The following is a 7,950-nucleotide window of genomic DNA, read 5'->3' on the forward strand; positions in this document are numbered from 1 at the left end:
CATTCGACTCTGTAGCCTGCCTAGGTCAGCTTGCCTTGTTTCCCCCCCCTGAAGACTATATAAAGAACAGTTCTTTGAATAAACGCTCTCTTTCGCCTGATCGGAGAACCCTGATTTATGTCTTTACTCTCTGCGTCTCCCTCTCCTGCCCCCTTTTTCTCTCCCTCCCTCAGGAGAAGGACCCGCGACGATTCTCCGCTCTGCGGGTCGGGGCGGACAAAACGGGTACCGCCTATCGCCTGGGAGGAGCGGCCCTGGCCATCGGGTTACGACAATTGGCGCCTCAACGCGGGGCTCAGTAAAGTAACGCGACCCTGAGCGCGGGTTACCACAAGAGTGGGAAGGGGCAAGGCTAACATCATCCTTGCAGGGATGGGCATAAGGGGGCTGTTAGTTACAAGCTAGTTTCTAGAATTGGTAGTTGGAAATAAAGGGGTACCACTCTTGATGCTCACGCTGTTGTGGACCTCAGTCATCCCCACCACACAGGTACAGCAGTGCTTTCTGGTAATCCCACTTCATGTCTTGCTGGATGCAGTAGTACAGGGACTTGTCATACTTTCTCTTGAATTTAGACTTAGTTTTCAACATGTCCTCTTCATTGCAGGAGACCATGATTCTAATCAGGATTTTATCGCAAGTCCCCTTGTCCTTCATGGAGTCGTACAGTCAGTCAGCAAAATACAGAGGCTTGTTCTGAATGCATTGGATCAGGTTCAGGAAAGCATTTTCAAGGTCTCCCTGGACCTCCTTCTTGATGCCTTCCAGCACGTCATAAGGGCTGTGGCTCTTGTACCTGACAAATACTTTCTAGAGGTGAAACACACTCCACTCAGTTATGATGCCGATCCATTTGGGCACATCAGTTCCTCTCCTCTTCAATACAGCATTGTATAGATCCCAGGTATCTTGGTCAATCAGTTCATAAGCAATGACAGAGCCATCTTCTGCTCTTCTACCTTTGCAAGGGCAACCATCAGATTGCAGAAGTCACCAGATATATCTGAAACAATGTCTCTCTCCAGAGCAGTCTTGTACATTTCCTTGTAGAGTCTGTTAATTTCCTGAAGCTTCGCGTTGATCCTTGAACAGATGATCTCAATTAAGGAGTCCTCATAAGTTCCCAGGCTTCATGAAGGCTTTCAGCCCAGAAGCATCACACTGAGCAGGTATTTTCAATAGGCCCCAAATGATGGTCTCCAGGTGGCCAAACAAGGCTGATTTCAATGCTGATGCAAATTCCTTTTTGGTCCTTCTCTGGTGAGTGAAGGCAATATGCTGTTTCTGTTCATAGCTGTGGTTGGCCAAAATGTTGACAATGGCGACCTTATCCACACCTTTGGTCTTGATTGCTATTTCAATGTTCAGAGCATCATACTCAGCATCAAAATTGGTGTACGCTTTGACTGACACATATGCACTCAGGAGTGTGATCACTCTTGAAACTGAGCTTGCAGAAACATTGTGAACAGTAGACATTTTGAAGGAAGTTGGGTCAGGCACCAAGAACTGCAAGTGTCTCTAGTTGTGGATTTTGTGCAAGTTATTTAACTTGTGCTTTAAATTCTTAATCTGGAAATGGAGAAACTAGTATCTATTTCATAGGGTTTTTTTTCATACCTTGAATGAGCTAATAGGTGTAAAACGTCTAGAATAGTGCCTGACACATAATAAAAGCAATATAAATGTTTGCTATAATAACTATTATTATTTGGAAGGGTTAGTGCAGGAAAACACTAAGTACATGGATAAAAGTTAATATTCTCCAAGCAGTTTCTATGTTCCAGAAACTCTGGAAAGACCAGAAAGAAAAGACCACAAGGAGAGTATGAAAAGTTGACAGCATGAAAGCAATAAAAATAACTATTTTTATAAAAATCAGTCAAGTGATTCACAAAATAGAAAGATGTAAAATATGACACCATTTACATAAAACTCATATGGGAGGAAGAGGAGTAAAGAATGTGTTCAAATTTAAGTGACCATCAAATTAATATAGAATGCTAAATGCAGATGTTATGCATAAAGCTAATGGTAACCACAAATAAAAAAATAGATGCAAAGAATAAAGAGAATGGAAGCCAAGTATATCACTAAAGAAATCCAACAAACCATTAAAGAGAGTAAGAGAAAAAAGGATTAGAGAAACACTACAAAAGCAACCATAAAACAAGTAACAAAATTTCAATAAATATATATCTGTCAATAATCACTTTGATGGACTAAATGCTCAATCAAAAAACATGGGGTGGGATGCCTGGGTGGCTCAGTTGCCTAAGCGTCTGACTTCAGCTCAGGCCATGATCTCACGGTTTGTGAGTTTGAGCCCCGTAGCAGACTCTGTGCTGACAGTTCAGAGCCTGGAACCTGTTTTGGAGTCTGTATCTATCTTTCTGCCCCTTCCCTGCTCATGTTCTGTCTCTTTCTCTCACTTAAAAGTATATAAACATTACGGAAAAAAAGACATAGGGTGACAAAGTGGAGGAAAAAATAAGACTTATCTATATGTTGATTACAAAAGACTCATTTTAGACCTAAAAACATTTTCAGATTGAAAGTAAGGGATGAAGATATTTATCATGCAAATGTTGTCAAAGAAAACTGGGTTAGCAATATTTATATTGGTCAAAATATACTTTAAAACAAAGATTGTACAAGACATAAAGAAGGACACTATAGAATAATAAAGGGGGCAATCCAGCAAGAAGGTATAACAATTATAAATATTTATGTACCCCAAATGGAAGCATCCTATACATAAAACAGTTAATAATGAACATAAAGGTACTAATCAGTAATAATACAATAATAGTAGGGGAGTTTATCACACCATTACATCAATGGACAGATAATTCAAACAGAAAATCAACAAGGAAACAGTGGCTTTGAATGACACACTGGACTAGATGGATTTAAAAGGTATATTCATACCTTTCCATCCTAAAACAACATAATACACATTCTCTTCAATTACACATGGAACATTCTACAGAATAGATCACATATTACATCACAGAGCAAGTCTCATCTAATTAAAAAAGAAAGAAGTCATATCATGCATCTTTTCTGATCACAACACTAGGAAACTAGAAATCAAACACAAGAAAATATTTGGAAAGATCACAAATACATGGAGGCTAAATAACATGCTGGTAAACAATGAATGAGTCAACCAAAACGCAAAGAAGAAATTAAAAATTGCATGGAAACAAATGAGAATGAAAACACAATGGTCCAAAACCTTTGGGATGCAGCAAAAATGGTTCTAAAAGAGAAGTTTATAACAATACAGGCTTACATCAAGAAGCAATTAAAAAAAAACTCAAATAAACAACAATGAGTGGAATGTATAATGGAATATTTTTCAGCCATAAAAAGGAACGAAATTGTGCCATTTGCAACAACATGGATGGAGCTAGGAAGCATAGTGCTATGTGTAATAAGTCAGGGAAAAGCAAATACCAGAAGATTTCACTCAGAATGTGGAATTTATGAAGCAAAGCAAATGAGCAAAGGAAAAAAGAGAGCGAGAGAAACCAAGAAAAGGACTCTCAACTATAGAGAACAATCTGATGGTTGCCAAAGGGGAGGTGGGTAGAAGGCTGTATAAAATAGTGATGGGGATTAAAGAGTACACTTATCATGATAAGCACTGAGTAATATAAAGACTTTGTGAATCATTATGCTGTACATCTGGAACTCATATAACACTGTGTGTTAAGTTTACTAGAATTAAAATTAAAAACTTAATTAGGGATGTCCACTCTCACCACTGCTGTTTACTATAGTGCTGGGAGTCCTAGCATCAGCAATCAGACAAAAGGAAATAAAAGGCATCAGAATTGGCAAAGATGAAGTCAAACTTTCACTTTTTGCAGATGACAGAATACTCTACATGGAAAACCTGATAGACTCCACCAGAAGCCTTTTAGAATTGATCCATGAATTCAGCAAATGACATATCAGATAAAGGGCTAGCATCCAAAATTTATGAGGAACTCACTAAACTCCATACCCTCAAAATGAATAATCCATTGAAGAAATGGGCAGAAGTCTTGACACTTCTCCAAAGAGGACATCCAGATGGCCAAAAAGCACATGAAACGAGGTTCAGCATCACTCATCATCAGGAAAATACAAATCAAAACCACACTGAGATACCATCTCACACCAGTCAGAGCGGTTAAAATGAACAAATCAAGAGACTATAGATGCTGGTGAGGATGAGGAGAAACAATCACCCTCGTTGGGTTGGATGGGGATGTAAACTGGTACAACCACTCTGGAAAACAGTATGAAGGCTCCTCAAAAAACTATCAGTGGAACTCCCCTATGACTCAGCAATAGCACTGATAAGAATTTACCCAAGGGATACAAGAGTGCTGATGCATTGGGGCACATGTACCTCAATGTTCATAGCGGCACTTTCAACAATAGCCAAATCACGGAAACAGCCTAATTGTCTACCGACTGACGAATGGATCAAGAATATGTGATTTATCTATACAATGGAATACTACATGGCAATGAGAAAGAATGAATCTGGCCATTTGTAGCAATGTGGATGGAAATCGAGGGTGTTATACTAAGTGAAGTAAGTCAGGCAGAGAAGGACAGATACCATATGTTTTCACTTATAAGTGTTATAGGAGAAACTTAACAGAGGACCATGGGAGAGGAAGAGGTGAAAAAATATTGGGGAGAGGGAGGGAGGCAAACTATAAGATATTCTTGAATGCTGAGAACTGAGGGCTGATGGGGGTGGGTGAGAAGGGAAGGTGGGTGATGGACATGGAGGATGGCACTTGTTGGGATGAGCACTGGGTGTTATATGGAAACCAACTTGACAATAAACTATGAATAAATAAACTGTAAACTTTCATTTCTATAAAGGAATGAAAAAAACCAAAACGAAGTGTCCTTTATTCAGTTGCACAATACCTATAAAAGCAAATCAAGAGAATTTGTGTAACAAATCCACTCCGTCAAACAAAATAAAAAGCCCACTTTTGATGTTAGGAACTGTCTCTGATGTGTGCCCAGACACTAACTCCCATGAGTCCATTTCAACTCTCTTTTTGTTGTTTACAGATCTTTATCTAGTATGCCATTTTGGACCCCCATCTGATTCTGTCCCCAAGCACCTTCTATCTCATAAGTTGCTGTTGGTAAGAGGTTCTTGGGAGCTCTCTCCTTCCAGATATTTCCCTGGTAGATCTTAGCAATTAGGAGTGTAGTTTCTGGGTGCCTGGGTAGCTCAGTTGGTTAAGCATCCAACAGTAGCTCAGTTCATGATCTCCCAGTTTGTGAGTTTGAACCCTGTGTCGGGCTCTGTGCTGACAGCTCAGAGCCTGCAGCCTACTTCAGATTTTATGTCTCCCTCTATGCCCCTTGCCCACTCATGCTCTGTCTCACTCTCTCTTAAAAATGAATAAACATTAAAAATTTTTAAATACAAAAGAATGTAGATCCTGGCATTAGAAAGCTTGGGCTAGATTCCTAGTCCTGCTACTTCCTAGCATTGTAGCTATGATACAATGACCTAAAATAGGAAATATAAATTTAGTATTTGTTCTGTGTGGGGGACCAGCCCACCCACCACTGTCTGAGGGTCTCTGAGTAGGGGGTTGGTGTCGGTGCAGTATCTATAAGAAAGAACACAGACAAGGTGAATGGTGCCAGTATTGCACTTTACTGTGATGCTTAGGATCTTTATATACCATAGGTGATTACATTTTATCTTTAATGATTACATTGTTTGTAATTCTGAGGTTTTAGGTAAGAATCACATGTTCCAGAAAAGATTATTATTTCCATGGAAAAGAGAACAATAACATAATTTATTACAGAGTTTCAAAAACAGGAATGAAATACATTAATGGGGGTCTTGTTCTACACATATAGTATAATATTAATGAAAGCTTAAGAGAAGGCTATTTTTCTTTAAAGGTAAACATGATGATTTATGGGTAAAGTGCCCCTGACCAGGAAGGGAGTTTCAATCTGAAAATTTGCCCACTCACCGAAACTATAATTAAAGGTCATAGAAAACTAACTCCAGTCTCAAATCCATTCTGATCAAGAGGTCATGCGCACATTCTCTAAAACAAAGGAAAGCAGGACTCAACAAGCCATATGACACTGTACTCTCAGTCTCCCAGGAGAGTGACTCAATCCCGATCCTCAACTGAAGGACCCTACTGCTTCAGGGGCGCACTCACTAGCTATGCTAGAGATATGTGCATTCCTCCTGGTAGTTCATAGCGGGATCTCAACAGGCCTTTTGGCTGAAAGGGCCCCTACAATTCTGTTTCTGACACAGCTCCTAAAATCCTTGGAGTTTCCTAAACAATAAAATAAACAAAAGTGTCATTCACTATATTAACAAGACAACTTTTGGACCACACCTAAGGAAGGGAACTGGTTCCCAGGAGAACCAACCATGTAACTAGAGAGCTGGAGCTGTTACAGGAGGGTGGGAGAGACGCTGGTCCTTGTCTCATGGAGTTGTGAAGACTCTCCTGGACTACAGAGAGGGACCAAAGCTATATTTATTAAGGGAAAGTACAAAGCTGTCAAGGGTAAGAGGGGTCCTGACTGTGTTGCTGCCAAGGATTTTTGTCTGTGACTTTTTATTGGGACCTTATCAGAAACTTTTTAACAGATTCTATTCATGGCACCTAGCATGGCCAGGTCTGGAATACTTTTATCATGGTTCTTCCCAAATACCTCCCCCTGTAACTGTAACCTCCCACCACATTTTCAGAGGAGGGGGTGGGGTGCGATGGCACTAGCATGGAGAGAGTAGAAGAAGGAGGGCAGAGGCCAGACCACTTTGGTGAATCTTGGGCGTGGGTGGAACCAGCATCTGCAATCAGCCTTCCCAAGAGTTCCTTGTCTACCCCTGCTTATTATAAACCCTTTCCTTAGTCAGAACTTTAACTCCTACCGCTTTGACCTACAGAAAAGAGTGGAGATCGAAGTTGAATCAGTCACTATAAGCCAATGATTTAATCAATTGTGCCTTTGTAATGAAACCTCTATAAAAACCAAAAGGAGAGGTTCAGAGATCTTCCAAGTTGATGGACACATGGAAATGCTGGAAAGTGGTGGGCTGAGAAAGGGCATGGAAGCTCGATGCCCCTTCCCCATATCTTGCACTATCCATCTTTTCCATCTGGATGTTCCTGATTATATTTTTATAATAAACTGGTAACAATTTAGTAAGAAAATGTTTCTCTGTGTTTTGTGAGCTGCTCTATTAATCAAACCCAAGGAGGGGGCCATTGGAATCTCCAATCTGTAGTTAATGGGTTAGAAACACAGGTGACAATCTGGACTTTCAGTTGGCATCCGAATATGGGGAGGGGGGGAGAAGCCAAGATGGCGGAGAGGAAGGGAGCTCTGTAAACCTCGTCTGCCCCATCTATCGAACTAAGAAGGACATTACTCCCATCTGCAGGAATGGAAGGAGAAAATACGGACTCCAGAAAGAAGACAACCTCAAAGATACCTGAGTGAGTGAGTGCGAACTGGGGAGATTGGAAAACGGGCCAGCCCAAGATGGGCAGGGGAGGTGGGAGCCCCAGCCCAACATGCGGCAAGCACGTGGAGCCCGAGAAACAAAGGGAAGAGACAGAGAAACTGAACACGCTCATAGTACTGTCTCTAAGGAAGAGATAAAGAATGTTTGACCACACTCGGAGAGAGAAACTCTCACTCCATATATAACTGCTGGGCAGCGTGAGTCCCGAACCCGGGTGGCACAAGGGAAAGAACAGCTTTCAGCCCTGCACCATCCCAGCAGGGACTCGGTGAATGCCAAGGCGGTGGACCAGGGGCACTCACTTCCACCTCGGCTGCGGGAGTGGGAGCACGCACCTCATTTCCATGGCACATCGCACCTCCAGCACTGGCTGCACAAATCCCAAATCCCAGATGCCAACACGG

General features: G+C 41.3%; 1 pseudogene; it reads right to left on the reverse strand.

Annotated features, from left to right (window-relative positions):
- Positions 1-468: 468 nt before the first annotated feature.
- LOC115284221 lies at positions 469-1,479 on the reverse strand (annotated as a pseudogene).
- Between the last annotated feature and the right edge of the window lie 6,471 nt (positions 1,480-7,950).

This window comes from Suricata suricatta, chromosome X (genome assembly GCF_006229205.1).
Source record: "Suricata suricatta isolate VVHF042 chromosome X, meerkat_22Aug2017_6uvM2_HiC, whole genome shotgun sequence".
NCBI classification, from domain to species: Eukaryota; Metazoa; Chordata; class Mammalia; order Carnivora; family Herpestidae; genus Suricata; species Suricata suricatta.